Below are 18,067 nucleotides of genomic sequence, written 5' to 3' on the forward strand. Positions count from 1 at the left end.
TAGGATGTCAAGACCCCTGCCAGCAAAGGATACCACCTGATGTCATCCCACTGTCCCACATTGTCACCCTGTCCATCCTTGAACTGCCCATGCTCCATCTCTCCACAGGCCTCTGGACAATGCACCTGTGTGACTGTTACTCTGGACTCTGCCATGGACATTCCTTCACCATAGCCCCCACCCACTTGAAACCACCCATCCCATTTTGAGCACTGAAATAAACACCCATTTAGCACAAAACTATCTGGAGTCTGGCTGTGATTTCAAAATATTGTAATTGACATGACAGTGCAAATATGTCCTTGTACATAGTGAAGTCAACAAACAGCTGCCACAAAGCTGTAGTCCATGGGGAAACGAAGCACAGGACTCGTAGTGGGGACCCCAGATCTGAAATAGGGAGGGAAAAGCCACAACTCAGTCATCATACACTGGGGCAAATAGACAGGCAGCAGAGATGCAGGAGAGTAGTTCACATTTACTAAATTATGTTTGAATTGTTACCTGTGTCCTATTGGAAGTACTGTTCAATGATTCTGTCCCTGTTGTCTGTTTCAGCCCCGTCGTCTTCCTCCTCGTCACTCTCCACAGGTTCCACAGCTGCCACTACACCACCGTCTCGACCATCCTCCTGCAGGAAAGGCACCTGGCGGCGCAAAGCCAGGTTGTGAAGCATGCAGCAGGCCACGATGATGTGACACACCTTCTTAGGTGGGTACATTAGGGATCCACCTGTCATATGCAGGCACCTAAACCTGGCCTTTAGGAGGCCAAAGGTGCGTTCGATCACCCTCCTAGTACGCCCATGGGCCTCATTGTACCGTTCCTCTGCCCTGGTCCGGGGATTCCTTACTGGGGTCAGTAGCCACGACAGGTTGGGGTACCCAGAGTCCCCCAATAGCCATACACGGTGTCTCTCTAGCTGTTCCATCACGTAAGGGATGCTGCTATTCCTCAGGATGTAGGCGTCATGCACTGACCCAGGGAACTTGGCATTTACATGCGAGATGTACTGGTCAGCCAAACACACCACCTGGATGTTCATGGAATGGTAACTTTTTCTGTTCCTGTACACCTGCTCCCTGTCTCTTGGGGGAACCAAAGCCACATGGGTCCCATCAATGGCACCAATGACGTTGGGAATATGTCCAAGGGCGTAGAAATCACCCTTCACTGTAGCCAATTCGCCCACCTCAGGGAAAATGATGTAGCTCCTCACGTATTTCATCAGGGCAGACAACACTCTGGATAACACCTTCGAAAACATGGGCTGAGACATCCCAGAAGCAATTCCCACTGTTGTCTGAAATGACCCACTTGCCAGGAAATGGAGTACTGACAGGACCTGCACCAGAGGGGGAATCCCTGTGGGTTGGCGGATGGGGGACATCAGGTCGGGCTCCAGCTGGGCACACAGTTCATGTATAGTGGCACGGTCAAGCCGGTAGGTCAGGATAATGTGGCGTTCTTCCATTGTCGACAGGTCCACCAGCGGTCGGTACACGCGAGGATTCATCCGTCTCCTCGCCAAACCCAGCGGACGGTGCCTAGGAAGGACAACATGGAGCACAGAGTCAAGCAACCCACAGGTACGTACTCACAGCTTGCACAGTAAACGATTCTCTATGCAGTGATTGGCGTGTCTGAGTGGCTATGCAAGGCCTAGGCCTGTGTGACGCAGTTGAAATTGAGCCATGTGGACCCTGCCTGACCTGTGAAGTGTGACAATGGGATGTGAGGTCAATGCGCTGGCGTGGCACACCGCGGCGGTCGGCGGTCGAAGACCGCGGCGCGAAGCCGCATTGGTTAACATTGAAGCCTATGGGTTTCAGGAGCCAATGGCGAAGGGCGCCGGCGGTGGCGGTACGCCCCGCCGCGGTACGCACCGCCGCGGACGTGACCGCCATTTCCTATCTACTTATCCACTTGAGACTTGAACTTTCACAGGAGAGGACCTATACTGCAAGTGTTGCTGTGACCTCGGTCTGGAAGGGACAATGGCTGCTGCGACTGGGGAAAGGGCCCCTGCCTTCACTGGAGAGGAGTTGGAGAAACTTGTGGATGGGGTCCTCCCCCAGTATGCGCTACTCTACGGTCCTCCAGACCAACAAGTGAGTTTAATTCAATATGGATTTGGGGCCACTGGCTGGCTTGGGGGCCTGCGGGGGCCTGGCGGGGATGGGGGGCATGTTGGGGCTGGCGGGGGGCCTGGCGGGGATGGGGGGCATGTTGGGCCTGGCGGGGGCCTGGCGGGGATGGGGGGCATGTTGGGCCTGGCGGGGGGCCTGGCGGGGATGGGGGGCATGTTGGGCCTGGCGGGGGGCCTGGCGGGGGGCCTGGCGGGGATGGGGGGCATGTTGGGCCTGGCGGGGGGCCTGGCGGGGATGGGGGGCATGTTGGGCCTGGCGGGGGCCTGGCGGGGGGCCTGGCGGGGATGGGGGGCATGTTGGGCCTGGCGGGGGGCCTGGCGGGGATGGGGGGCATGTTGGGCCTGGCGGGGGGCCTGGCGGGGGGCCTGGCGGGGATGGGGGGCATGTTGGGCCTGGCGGGGGGCCTGGCGGGGATGGGGGCATGTTGGGCCTGGCGGGGATGGGGGGCGTTGGGCCACTGGCAACGAAAATGCAGACAAACTTGAACGTGGTATTTCTCCCTCCCTGTACGTGTCACATAGGTCCGCGCCCATGAGAAGATCGGGATTTGGCGTGCCATCGCCAAGGAAGTCCGGACCCTGGGGGTCCACCATCGACGGGGCACCCACTGCCGCAAGAGGTGGGAGGACATCCGCCGCGGGACCAAGAAGACCGCCGAGTCTCTGCTGGGGATGGCCTCCCAACGTAGGCGGGGTGCCTGCCGTCAACTGACCCCCCTGATGTTCCGGATCCTGGCGGTGGCCTACCCTGATTTGGATGGGCGCGTGAGGGCAGCACAGCAGACACAAGGGGGTGAGTACAAGCATCATCTACTCTGTTGTCGCGCAGTGGAGGTGTCTGGGTGGGGGAGGAGGGCTGTGGGTCCCCCTAGGCCAGGGCGATATCTGTAGGCTGGGCACCCCCGTAAGCCCCTGTGTCCCCAGCCACCACCCTCAGTAGTGTGTCAGTACAGCCATCCCTGGGCCGTGTCACCCATGGGTGCAGTTGTCAACTCTAGGCGTGTAGGGCATGTTCCACGGAATGCGTAGCGGACCCCAAGTGCGCAACTTAGTGCAGGGGGCATCTGTGTCTGTCATGTCCGCTAACTGTACCGGTGATCCATGTACTCAAAATCTCTTTATTTCTCTCTCCTCCCCCCCTTTTTGTTTGTCTTTCTGTGCTTGTGTGCATCAGCATCATCAGGCGGAGGAGAAGTGGCATCGGGGCAGGAGGAAGCTGCATCTCACATGGCCCAGGAGGGCCATGCCACAGAGTCTGACTGGACCAGTGAGACGGAGGGCGAGGGGAGCTCCACAACGGGGACGACTGGACCCTGCAGCGACACGGACACGTCCTCGGAAGGGAGCTCCCTTGCGGGGGTGGCACCATCCGTGCCCCCTGCCATTACAGGTACAGCCGCCACCCAGCGCACCATCTCCACCCTCCCAGCAGCCCCTCAGCGTTCGCCCCGTGCCCGCTCTGCCAGGAAGCCGGGCATCTCCTTCGCCCCAGGCACCTCAGGCCCTGCCCCTGTTACCCCCGCTGCCCTCAGTGAGGAGGTCATTGACCTCCTCCGAACGCTCATTGTTGGGCAGACTACCCTTTTGAATGCCATCCAGGGGGTGGAGAGGGAGGTTCATCGCAGCAATGCGTACCTGGAGGGCATTCATTCGGGTCAGGCTGCCCATCAGCGATCGTTCCAGGCTCTGGCCTCAGCACTGACGGCAGCCATTGTCCCTGTCTCCTGCCTCCCTCTACTAACTCCCTCCTCCCAGTCTCCTGTTCCTCTGCCTGTCCCACCCACACCATCAGACCAGCCTGCACACACCTCAACACCCAAGAGCAGCTCATCCAAACATAAGCACCACAGATCACGCAGACATTCACACAAGCAACATTCCGATGCAGACATGCCAACAGTCACTACCACCTCTGTGACCCCCACCTCCTCGTCTCCCTCCTCCCTCCCTGTGACGTCTACACTCACACCTTCATTCACCTCACCATCAGCCAGTGTTTCCATCACCAGCATACCCTCCACTCCAGTCCGCACACGTGCAGTCACCACCCCCACTGCCATTTACACGTCCCCTGTGTCCTCTCCCACTGTGTCTGTCACCCCCTCTTCCACACCACACAAACGCAGCCACCCACCCACCCAACAGCCATCCACCTCACGACAGCCTCCCGCTCCTGCACCTGCACCCAAAGACAGCAAACTTGTCTCGCCTACAACCACATCCTCTCCCTCCACTCCCATACCCACTGTACCTACCACTCTCCATTGTCCCAAGAAAATCTATCTCTCTACTGCTACCTTCTTTCCTGACCCTGAGCCCCCCCTCCTTCTCGTCGGGGTAAAAAGAGCACCTCAGCCACCACCAGCCCTGCAGCCCCCTTGACAAGGGTGCAGGGGTATTGGAGCCCACCAGCCCGCAGGTCTGGATCTTCGCCCAGCAGCAAGGGGACAGCCAGCCCACCCCCTGGGAAGAGGAGCAGAAGGCGGAAGGGCCGCCGCCGGAGCCCGGATTCGATATCCCCCCAGGACACTAGCCAGCCACCGTCAACAGCCACAACTCCAAAGGGAGGAAAGGGCCACAGACTCCCGACTAAGGAGGGCAAGGGCAGCAAGGCGGAGAAGTCAGGCAGCAGGCCTGCTGCCCATGGAGGACCCGTCACAGCTGCCCAGGAGGAGCCCGCAACCCCCATAGCCGCTGCCCCCGGAGGAACCGGCACAGCTGCCCCGGGAGAGCCCACCACCCCCATAGCCGCTGCCCAGGGAGGACCCAGCCCAGCTGGCCAGGAGGGCCCCACCACCCACAGCCCAGGTGGGCATTGAAGGAGCACCATCCCCGCTGCCCAGGAGGGCACCACCGGGCAATGAGCAGTTGGCCATAGAATGGCCGCCGTCTCCAGCACCGCTCCGCTGGGGACCGCCGTCTCAAGAACCGCTGAACTGGGCCCTTCAAGGCAAGAACCGCTGAACTGGGCCCTTCAAGGCAAGAACCGCTGAACTGGGCCCTTCAAGGCAAGAACCGCTGAACTGGGCCCTTCAAGGCAAGAACCGCTGAACTGGGCCCCGCCGTCTCCAGCACCGCTCCGCTGGGGACCGCCGTCTCAAGAACCGCTGAACTGGGCCCTTCAAGGCAAGAACCGCTGAACTGGGCCCTTCAAGGCAAGAACCGCTGAACTGGGCCCTTCAAGGCAAGAACCGCTGAACTGGGCCCCGCCGTCTCCAGCACCGCTCCGCTGGGGACCGCCGTCTCAAGAACCGCTGAACTGGGCCCTTCAAGGCAAGACCCGCTGAACTGGGCCCTTCAAGGCAAGAACCGCTGAACTGGGCCCTTCAAGGCAAGAACCGCTGAACTGGGCCCCGCCGTCTCCAGCACCGCTCCGCTGGGGACCGCCGTCTCAAGAACCGCTGAACTGGGCCCTTCAAGGCAAGAACCGCTGAACTGGGCCCTTCAAGGCAAGAACCGCTGAACTGGGCCCTTCAAGGCAAGAACCGCTGAACTGGGCCCCGCCGTCTCCAGCACCGCTCCGCTGGGGACCGCCGTCTCAAGAACCGCTGAACTGGGCCCTTCAAGGCAAGAACCGCTGAACTGGGCCCTTCCAGGCAGGAACCGCTGGCCCTTTGGCAGACGTGGCAGGGCAGGATCTGTCTCGGGCAGGGCTGCAGGATGTCCTCTGGCCAACATGCCTCCTCCAGTGGCAGTGGAGTCTGTTATGGACTGTTTGGACTGTGGCTTTGCTCTCCCCAGGATGGCCCAGTGGGCAGGCCACCCACTGTATGGACTGTTTGGACTGTGGCTTTGCTCTCCCCAGGATGGCCCAGTGGGCAGGCCACCCACTGTATGGACTGTATGGACTGTGGCTTTGCTCTCCACAGGATGGCCCAGTGGGCAGGCCACCCACTGTATGGACTGTTTGGACTGTGGCTTTGCTCTCCCCAGGATGGCCCAGTGGGCAGGCCACCCACTGTATGGACTGTTTGGACTGTGGCTTTGCTCTCCCCAGGATGGCCCAGTGGGCAGGCCACCCACTGTATGGACTGTATGGACTGTGGCTTTGCTCTCCCCAGGATGGCCCAGTGGGCAGGCCACCCACTGTATGGACTGTTTGGACTGTGGCTTTGCTCTCCCCAGGATGGCCCAGTGGGCAGGCCACCCACTGTATGGACTGTTTGGACTGTGGCTTTGCTCTCCCCAGGATGGCCCAGTGGGCAGGCCACCCACTGTATGGACTGTATGGACTGTGGCTTTGCTCTCCCCAGGATGGCCCAGTGGGCAGGCCACCCACTGTATGGACTGTTTGGACTGTGGCTTTGCTCTCCCCAGGATGGCCCAGTGGGCAGGCCACCCACTGTATGGACTGTATGGACTGTGGCTTTGCTCTCCCCAGGATGGGCCAGTGGTCATGGAGTCCCCTCGTGGATCTGGCGTCGTGTACTCAAGTGGCTGAGGTGCCCCCCCTTCCCTTCCCCCTGAGGTGCCTGTCCTTTTTTCTTTCTGATGCCCCTGCAGTGTTCTCTCCGTGGAGTTCTTGTCGTGGGACTGGGCCTTGCCCCTTTGCTCAGGACCCCTGTGGTCCACGGACAGTGGTTGGACTACATTTAGTAGCTGTATATATTTTGTACATAGTTTATTTATTTATTTGGATTACTGCTGTCCATTTTTCAATATATCTGCCCGTTTGAGATCTCTTCTTTTGGTCTTTGCATTATTTCGGAAGGGGGGGGTTTGTGGGTTGTGACAGTGATCTGTGGGAATGCATTGATGTGTGTGTTGTAGTGGGTGTGGGTGGGTGGGTGTGTGCCGGTAATCTTTTCCCTCCCCTGTGTCGTAGGTGCAGTACTCACCGATGTCTTCCGCGCCGCCGGGCGTGCTCCTGGTACAGGAGCAGGTATAGGAGTGCGGGGATGACCTGCAACTCGGGTTCCATACTGGCGGAATCTCGCGTGGTGTATGTGGAGGTGAGCGTTTTCCCGTTCGTAGTCTGTTTCCGCCGTGTTTTTATCGGCGGTGCTCCCGCCCCGGAAAAGGTGGCGGATTGGTGGGTCGTGATAGGGTGGGCGGTACATTGTCTGCCGCCTGGCTGTTGGCGGGGACCGCCGCGCTGTTTGTTTGTTCCGCCGTGGCGGGCGGAGTGTTAATGCGGCGGGCTGTGTTGGCGGTTCCCGCCAGGGTCAGAATTGCATATTTTGGACCGCCGGCCTGTTGGCGGGTTGGCCGCCGCTTTATCACCGACCGCCAGGGTCAGAATGAGGGCCAAAGTGTCCCCGAAGAAGCTGCAGTACTGTCAAAAGGAAGTGAAGTACTTAGGTCATCTAATTGAGAAGGGGTCAAGGAGAATATCTAAAGAAAGAGTGACAGCCATATTGCAGATGAATCCCCGACATCTAAAAGAGACGTTAGGATGTTTTTGGGAATGGTGGGCTACTGTCGCCAGTGGATCCCGAACTTCTCAATTATCTCTAAGACATTGGTGAGGTTGACCGTTAAGGATGGCCCGGATACTCTGACCATGTCCGAAAAAGAGGTGAGGGATTCATTGAGCTAAGAGAGTGTATGTGTAGGGCTCCAGCTTTAGGTATGCCTTACTACACAAAGCCTTTTGTCCTGTTTTGTCACGAACGTGATGCTTGTTCTTTGTCTGTCCTGACACAGGTGCATGGAGGTGCAAACCGCCCAGTAGCATATTTTTCAGCTACTCTGGACCCAGATGCAGCAGCCTTACCGGGTTGTCTGCGTGCAATTGCAGCAGTTGGTCAAAGCCTTACTCAGTGTGAGGGCATAGTGATGGGACATCCTTTAGCAGTAATGGTCCCACATTCAGTTGAAATACTACTCACCTGGTCAAAGATGCAGCACATGACAAATGCCCATCTGACCAAGTATGAAACAATTATCTTGGGGTCACCTAATGTGTCTTTGAAACGATGTACTGTGTTGAACCCGGCAACTTTGCTTCCTAATGAGAATACAGATGTTGATGATGCTGAGGAAGTTGTACATGATTGTCTTGAGGTAACAGAACTGTGCACCAAGCCGAGACCTGACATTAAAGATACTCAATTGGAGGAAAATGATTACATTATCTTTGTTGATGGCTCATGTCTGAGAGACTCAGTAGGAGTACTGAGAGCTGGATATGCCGTGTGTCCAGTCACTGGTATCCTAGAAGCATCTTGGCTTGAAAGTATGTACTCTGCTCAAGTGGCTGAATTGATTGCTCTTACTAGGGCATGCCATGCCACTGACAAACTGAAAGTCACTATCTATACTGATAGCAGATACAGATTTGGAATTGTCCATGATTTTGGCCAGCTACGGTCACAGAGGGGTTTCATGACCTCTTCTGGTTCTCCGGTGAAAAATGGTGAAAGAATTAAGGAGTTGTTGCACACGATTCAGTTACCACTTGAAATTGCTGTGGTGAAATGCAATGCTCATGTGAAATCACAAGACTTTGTGTCAATGGGGAATGGATATGCAGATCAAGCATTTTTAGTCATTGGATTGAAGCTTACCCTACACGTAGGAACGACAGTCTCACAGTAGCGAAGTTGCTGCTTAGGGAGTTAATACCACGTTTTGGGTTTCCGATCTCTTTAGCATCAGATAGAGGAAGTCACTTCAACAATGAGGTGGTTAAGCTCTTGTGTGCCGCACTGAACACTGAACAGAAGTTGCATTGTAGCTACCGTCCCGAAGCCTCAGGACTGGTAGAACAGATGAATGGCACCTTGAAGTCAAGAATGGCGAAAATGTGCGCAGCTACCAATTTCAAATGGCCAGATGCATTGCCCTTAGTGCTAATGTCAAAGAGAAATACGCCGAACAAGAAAACAGGACTGTCTCCACATGAAATTCTTATGGGTCGAGCTATGAGACTGCCTGCAGTACCTGAAAATGCTCTTGTGAATATCACGGATGATATGGTGGTGGACTACTGCAAGGGTCTAGCTGACGTGGTCTGCTCTTTCTCTCACCAGGTGGAGGCAACCACACTGCCACCGATTAATGATCCAGGTCACAATCTGAAAGCTGGTGACTGTGTTGTTTTCAAGAAACATGTGAGGAAGTTGTGTTTGGAGCCACATTGGAAGGGGCCGTATCAAGTGATACTGACAACTACTACTGCTGTGAAATGTGCGGGAATTACAAACTGGATACATGGCAGTCACACAAAGAAGGTGACACGTCCAACTGATGAGGAACTTGAGTTGTCGAAAATAACAACTACAGAAAAGGAAGTCTCAGGGCCGGAGAGTAATCAAAGGGGAACTGAGACTGGAGGAGAGTCAGTTGAGGACAGCTTGGTCACTCAAACAGCAAACGAGACCCAGAAGGGTGACAGTGAGCCTATCTCAACTGAGGCACCAGGAGAACCGACCCAAAGAGAGGTTCTCCCAGAAGCAGACAGATACGGATTTGAAGTTGATCCCCTGAGAGACCCAGAGGGCGAAGGAGTTGAGGCGAAGGAAGTCAAAGTGTTCAGACTCCTCCTGAGCCACTTGCAGAGCCAGCAAGAGAAAACACCATAGCACAAGAGGAGGGCAGTGAACAGCAATCTGAAAAACAAAACAGTAAAAAGATACTGAAGGGAGATAAGTGGCCAAAGTCACAAGCTGAAAAAGGGAAAGTGGTCATTAACAAAACAATAGAGGAAGAGGTGGATACCACAAGGAAGGAAAATCTGAGTGAAGGAGAATTGCAGGGTGACCGCAAGTTGAAAAGAAAGAGAATAGCAAACAGAAGATACGCAGGTCCTGAATGGGCGTATGCAACATCAGCTGAGTGGCAGCAAGAATTCTTGGCATTCTGTTTTGATCGTGAACTTCCAGGTCAATATTATGGTACTTGAAGTTGGCAACAAATAAAGAGACTGTGTTAAGCTGAAATTGAATAAAGGGAAACCTGAGAAAAGAGATTAATGAAACTTGCCGGATGTGACACTGTTAACCTGAATTGATTTTGAAAACCAATTATGACAAGCTGCTAACCTGATTTGACAAGGATCCTGGGAGTGAGTGAGAAGCTGTAAATACTTGTTAAAGAAAAGCCTTGCTTGGGAAAAAAAAAAGAGCTTTAGACCTTCCTCTGTTGATTGTTTGCCTTTATATTGTTCTGCTTTCTGATTCTTTACAGACCACGATCAACACTAGAGATAATAATAAGGGGAGTAGGATTTGTAGATGGTTGGGTATTATTTTGGGTGTTGTGTGTGCGATAGTAATCATAGCTGTGATTGTGGGAATGCCATTGGTGGATAAGAGTGAGACTAACAATGCTACAATTCCTGAGACTGCTACACTAACACCATGTGAGAGATTTGAGCAGGATACAAAATATATGCATGAGGGAACTAACACAAGAGGGGAACTATCTACTAATGTTTTCTATCGCTTGTTGAATGAGTATGTTGAAACAATGGATGCGAAGAATTGTTATGTGTGCACAAAAATTCCTTTGTCAGTACAAGAAGGGGTTACCTATCATAGTTTGCCGTTAACATACGGGATAAGTTGTAGTTTGTTATTAACAAGGTTTTATGATCAAGAATATATTCAGTACTTCTATTCTAATCTAGATGTAGTGGGTTTTTTTGTGCCTATAAATGAATATTTGAGCAAGGTAGCTAAAGATCATAGTATAAAAATAGTTAGGGGTTTCTTTGAGCCCACAGTGACATTTGGTACAGCTTATGCGCATCGCAATATTCTAACCTGCTTACTAACGCCTGTGGAGAAGAGCTTTTTAGATCACACTGATGATAGAAGAAAAGCATTAAAAGAAAAGCTAGAAAAGGGATTAGAGAAACCAACGTTTGCAAATGATTATGCTTATAGTGCAATAAAGACACAAGGCAAATTAGCTTTAGATGCATTACACGTAGGAAAGCTTTATATATATAGGCCAAAATCTTACCATGACACTTTATTTGTGGGAACCAGTGAGTGCAGACATGTGTTTTTGTTTCAGAGTAAGTGGACGTTCATGTCAAATGGACAGGATCCAGCGATCCCAGGGATCTATTACATATGTGGACTTAACCCCTTTGGTGCGGGCGTCGGCCACTGGCCGACGCCCACACACCCTCCCTGGTGCGGGTCACGACCAGTGGCCGACACCAGGGAGGGGGTTAAAAATCCTCCGGTGTGATGCACCGGAGGATTTTTTTTTTTTTTGTTTTTTACAGTAGGAGACGCGGAAGAGCTTCCGCGTCTCCATCCCACCCCCCTCCCGCCCCCTTATGACGTCAGCGCGCCGCGAGGCGCGCTGACTTCACAGTTTTTCCCCACCGGAGAAGGAGAGAAGCAGGTAAGCGTTCTCTCCTTTTCCGGTGGGGAAAAAAAGGCCAAAACGGCCTCCCCAGATGCCAGGGAGGCATCGATGGAAAGGGGAGGCTCTCCCCTTTCCATCGATGCCTCCCTGGCACCGTTTCCTGGCCGTGGATCGCAGCGCGGCTGCGATCCACGGCCAGGAAACGCCCCTAGGCACCAGGGATCTTCTTTGGGGGGGTCGGCCCCCTCGTAAACGGGCCGCCCCCCCCCGGGGGCAATATATAATATATTACACAGTTTTGGGGGGCGATCGCGCCCCCCACAATAAAAAAAAAAACGGGAAAAAATAAAAAAATTGCGGGGTCGGCCCTTGGAACACAGGCCGACCCCAGGGGGCAAAAACAAACGTGTAGTTTTGCCTGGGGGGGCCGATCGCCCCCCCAGGTTAAAAAAAGAAAGAAAAAAAAAAAAGTTGGTGGTCAGCCCTTAGGGTGACCATCAATGGGGCCATTTTTTTTTTTATACATGTGTGCTTTTCCAAGGGCAAGCACACATGTATAAAAAAAAAAAAGATTTGTGACTTCAGTGTCTTGTTTTCTTTCTCTCTCTCTCATATATATGTGTATATATGTATACACATATATATATATATAAATATATATAGATATATATATATATAGACATATATATATATATATCTATATATATTTTTTTTTTCAGGACAAGCATTGCAGCGTCCATGTGCAGTTTTTCCCCACGGAGAAGGAGAGAAGCAGGTAAGCGTTCTCTCTTTCTCCGGTGGGGGAAAAAAGGCCAAAACGGCCTCCCCAGATGCCAGGAAGGCATCGATGGAAAGGGGAGGCTCTCCCCTTTCCATCGATGCCTCCCTGGCACCGTTTCCTGGCCGTGGATCGCAGCGCGGCTGCGATCCACGGCCAGGAAACGCCCCTAGGCACCAGGGATCTTCTTTGGGGGGGTCGGCCCCCTCGTAAACGGGCCGCCCCCCCCCGGGGGCAATAATTAATAATTTACACAGTTTTGGGGGGCGATCGCGCCCCCCACAATTAAAAAAAAAAACTAAATAAAAAAAAAATGGCGGGCCGACCCAAGGGGGGGAAAAAAAAACATGTAGTTTTGCCTGGGGGGGCCAATCGCCCCCCCAGGGTAAAAAAGAAAAAGCTAAATTTTGTTGGTCAGCCCTTAGGGTGACCATCAATGGGGCCAATTTTTTTTTATACATGTGTGCTTTGGCAAGGGCAAGCACACATGTATAAAAAAAAGGTTTGTGACATGAGTGTCGTGTTTTCTTTCTCTCTCTCTCTCTCATATATATGTGTATATATGTATACACATATATATATAGATATATATATATATATATATATATATATATATATATATATATATATATATATATATATATATATATATATATATATATATATATATATATATATATTTTTTTCAGGACAAGCATTGCAGCATCCATGTGCTGCTTTTCTGACTTGTTGGTGTGTATCTGGGCTTCTAACAACGCCCACCTCACGCCCATCACTACCACTCGTTCGTGGGCTTGCCCTTCAAAAATCCTTTGATGACATTGGAAAATGATTTACCTTTGTTTTTTGGGGAGGTTTTGTTACCGCCTTGGCCATCGCCCCTGGTACAAGGCTAAGTGCACTTTTGCAGTTATGTTTAACTGCGAGCGAACTTCTTTTCCTTTTGTGTAACTCTTCACATGATGCTCATGGTGGCCGTGGCGCTGTGAATCGGCTCTCTTATGTGAAAGAGTTTAACTTTCAATTATCAATTTATGTGGCAAGAAAAGTTGGGTTAGGAGTTTATAACGCTAATAGCTCTAACTCGAGCAGATGCGAGACCCATTACATTGTAATGCTTGTTATTCTTGTGTGTGTTGTTTTATAATGGTGAACAATTTCACCGCACTCCACGAGGACCATGATCAAGACTCCTTGGTGAGTTGAAACACGTTGGTGGTTATTGACTGCAATAAAATACACTTTTATTTGTACTTCGTGGAGTGCGGTGACATTTTTCGGCATTAGATAATTTCTAGATTGGTCTTTTCTGTCACTGGGCACCGGCAGTGGAGTGTGCCGCCCAGCAACCCTTCAACCACTTTGTTTCTAAACATATATATATATATATATATGCAACACAAATTGGTTAAAAAGACTGTTGCGCAGTGCACTCCACTGCCGGTGCTCAGTGATGGAGGAGAGCAACCTCGAAAATATTTTGTGAACAAGAATCTCACCGCACTCCACGAGGTTCAAATTGACATGTTTTATCGCAAGTATAAACAATGAAAAGAAAAGAGGGACTCATTTACTGTGATCAAGAATCCTTGAGAGTCAAAACACGTACGTGGCTGTTGCCTGCAATAAAAGATGTCAATTTGAACCTCGTGTAGTGGGGTGAGAATCTTGTTCACACAATATGTATATATATATATATATATATGCATGCATGCATGTCTTTTCTGTAGTGGCAGTTGCCATAAAGTAGCTGAGTGGATTAGTAAAGGCAAGCGTTACCTGCGCTTTAAAACAAATGTAATGCCAGGGGGACTATGGAGATATGAGTGGCACTTTTGCTGGGTAGTACTGAAGGAATTAGAAGAGGAGGTAATGGGAGGCAGAGCACCAAAAATGACTGTTGCACAGGGTGTGTGGTAAGGTGAAGTAATACATTCTTTTTTTGTTTTTTTCAGTGTTTTCAGAAAATCTGCAGAATTGGAGAAGAAGCGAAGGTAAGGTGACGACATTTCCTGTTGTACACAACAAACATACGCACACGCAATTTTGTGACTATCTGCCTTCTACGTAGGCTAGTAATTTAGAGGGACAGTTTAGCCAGTTGCAGAGATGGCGTCTCGTTGGATGACTGCTGATCAAGCCCTAGCTCGGGTTATGGAGGACAGTTCTGATGTAGGCTCAGAGACTGAGACAGCAGACACTGAGACAGCATCTGAGGGAGAGGACAATGGGGCAGATTCTGGGAGTGATTTTTCAGTCGGCGGAGTCCCATCTGACGACACCTCTTCCAGTGAGTCTGAAGGAGACAATGACGACATCCGTGCTGTCCCTTCGCAAGCACATTCGGGGCAGCGGGACCACATTGGGTTAGCCGAACCCAGAGAGCACGTGCTTGCTACCGCAAGCACAGAGAGAGTGCTCTCTTGGCAGCCCCCCTGTTTGGTTCAGCCCCAAATTCCACCTTTTACTGGTGACGCTGGATGTAAAGTCGATACAGCTAACTTTTTGCCAGTCGACTACATCTATCTGTTTTTGGATGTTGACTTTCTTCAGAAAGTTGTGCAGCAAACAAATTTGCGTGCAGACCAATTTCTGAGGGAGCGCGGAGGCACTCTAGGGCCCCGTTCTAGGGCACGCCAGTGGACTCCCACTTCGCTGGCGGAGTTGAAGATATTTTTGGGCCTTACGCTCAAAATGGGGTTAGTACAGAAACCCACCTTGCAGTCCTACTGGACGACTCGCACGGTTTGGGTAACTCCCATCTTCGCACCATACATGAGCAGAGATCGTTTTTTGCTACTGCAGCGCATGCTGCATTTCAATTACAATTCTGCTGCATTGCCCCGGGACCATCCAGATCATGACAGGTTGTTCAAAATTCGGCCTGTCGTGGAACATTTGTCTGCCAGGTTTCCAGAGATATATACTCCTGGAAAGAATATAGCAGTCGATGAGTCCTTGATCCTGTACAAAGGACGGCTGCTTTTCAGACAGTACATTGCGAGCAAAAGAGCTCGCTATGGCGTAAAGCTGTACATGCTGTGTGAGAGCTCTACTGGCTATGTGTACAGCCTGAGAGTGTATACAGGGAAGGATTCTACCCTAAACCCTGTAGGTTGCCCTCCTGTGTTAGGGGTCACAGGTAAGATTGTATGGGAACTTGTCCAGCCACTTCTTCACAAAGGTTATAACCTTTATGTGGACAATTTCTATACAGGAGTAGAGCTGTTCAGTGAGCTCTACAAAGCTGGCACTGTGGCCTGCGGTACAGTTCGTTGTAACCGCAAAGGATTCCCGCGGGAGCTTGTTTGCAAGAAGCTCCAGAAATCACAGAGTACTGCATTGCGTTCTAACGAACTGCTCGCAGTCAAGTTCCTAGATAGACGTGATGTATACGTGCTCACTACAATTCATGATGAGAGCACTTCTCCCATCACGGTTTGGGGTCAGATGGCCGAAGTCCACAAGCCCATCTGTATACTCGATTACAATAAGTACATGGGTGGAGTGGACAAGAACGACCAGGTTCTTCAACCATACAATGCGTGTCGTAAAACTCGCACTTGGTACAAGAAACTGTTTACCCACCTGATTCAGATGGCAACATATAATGCGTATGTTGTTTACCGTCAGACAACAACAGGAAGACTCATGACTTTCCTTGACTTCCAGTTGTCTGTAATTGAAAGCCTCACTGCTGTTACAGAAGAAGCAGCAGCCTCCACCTCATATGTTCTGGAGGATGTGGCAAGGCTGCAGGAGCGACACTTTGCTGATCGCATACCTAAAACACCCAAAAAGGATCGTCCATGTCGTCGCTGTAAAGTGTGCTCAAAGCATGGAAAGCGGCAGGAGAGTCGGTATTACTGTCCCCAGTGTCCATCACAACCAGGCCTCTGTATCCCTACTTGCTTTACGTTGTATCATACTAAAGCAAAGTTCTGGGAAATCGACTGAGGTTGAGCTGCTGTTGGGTAATCCTTTCAGTGGCAGTGCATGGATACCGAACGTCCATGGGCCACTGCTTCGTTAGGCAAGGAGCCACAGAATTTTACTTCATCATGGACTTCCTTTTGGCGTGGTCGGTGTTCTGTTCAATTAACATGCATTTTCTTCTCCCTACTGCATATACTAGTGGACAGAACATATGCCACATTGCCATGGAGTACCCTTTCTTCACCTGCATGTCTACCTTACTTTCAACAGTAGATATGCTCTCTCAGTTCGAGGAATCACTTTGTAGGGCATACTTGGAAGCCCCCAACTTGCTTCCACAAACTAGTATAGGTTCACTTGGCTATTATACAGGATTAGCCAGGACTCTGATGAGAACAGAGACATGGATGGGTAAGGAAAGCTTATGGTAGGAGTGCCTTCACAGGGTTATTGCACAGGTAGAAGGCAGATAGTAAAGGTAGTACAGATGTACATCATCTACACCTATGGATTCAAACCCATTGGTGCCATCCCAGCACTGAAGGAGAATGACTTGTATAGGTCAGTGTTTGACCTGCTTTTCATGTTCATCCTCCATCAGAACTTAGTAGATGTTCAGTTTGCTGTATAAGTGCATTATAGTCACATCACTGCACATAATGTTGGCTGGGACATATGCTACGTTCTCATGGACTCCCCTATGTACCAAACACTACCCTTTTCCATACCCTATGACCTTCTCTTTAGGGAACATCATGAGAAATCCCCAGCATGTCTCCCTTAGTTTCAAAGGTAGATATGCTCACTCAGTTCGAGGAATCGCTTTGTACGGCATACTCGGACACCCCCAACTTGCATCCACAAACTGGAAGGAGTTGGATTTAGCACAGAGAGTGCGTTAAAGGCGCATGAAAAACATGTCTTCCTGAGCCTCCGGTGGCTGTCACAGGAGTCATTAGTAAAGGTTTGTTACGCATGCATTTGGTAATGTTAAGGAAGAAGGAGGCAGGTAGCCTATGACCTTCTCTTTAGGTAACAGCATGAGAAATCCCCAGCATGTCTCCCTTAGTTTCAAAGGTAGATATGCACACTCAGTTCGAGGAATCGCTTTGTACGGCATACTCGGACACCCCCAACTTGCATCCACAAACTGGAAGGAGTTGGATTTAGCGCAGAGAGTGCGTTAAAGGCGCATCAAAAACATGTCTTCCTGAGCCTCAGGTGGCTGTCACAGGAGTCATTGGTAAAGGTTTGTTACGCATGCATTTTTTTTAATGTTAAGGAAGAAGGAGGCAGTTACTTGACAGGTGGTAAAATGTAGTCAAACTTATTCCGTTCTGTTGCGTGTGTTTGTGATGGGCCCTTGTCTGGCAGCGGTAAGTTAATATGAGTGGATTGATTGATTGGATTGGGCCCGTGGCTGGCGATATGAAAGGGTTGCTTGTTGTGCGTGAATGGCGTGTGAATGGACCATAAAGAGGTTGGTGCCTGGACGCGGCTTTATGGCCCACCTTCAGAAGGCTTGGTTTCAATATTCAGATACTTTGATAAGTAATCATGCTTTGAAACCATAATTTCTGGTGGTGCTAAAACCAACCAGTGTGAGTGGTGGGTTAACTTTAACAAACTAGTACCAGGGGAGTCCAAGGGTGCAGGACTTGCATGGCTCTCACCAGTTTTCCTTCACCCAGAATCCCCTTGAAATTACATTATGTGCTTAAAAAACACATTTCCTTGCATTTCAATGAGCAGAAGTCCAGGGATCTGCAGGGATCCTCAAAATTCCTACCACCCAGTGTTTCCCCACTTGTCCTGATAAAAACACAACCCCGCTTGTGTGCCTGCGCCTAGTGCATGCTTCAGGAATGAATCACTCCAGGGTTAACAGTAGACCTCAAGCAATGACTACCATTGACCCTTGTGTGATCCATTCCTGT

Source organism: Pleurodeles waltl, chromosome 1_2 (assembly GCF_031143425.1).
Source record: "Pleurodeles waltl isolate 20211129_DDA chromosome 1_2, aPleWal1.hap1.20221129, whole genome shotgun sequence".
In the NCBI taxonomy this organism is placed as follows: domain Eukaryota; kingdom Metazoa; phylum Chordata; class Amphibia; order Caudata; family Salamandridae; genus Pleurodeles; species Pleurodeles waltl.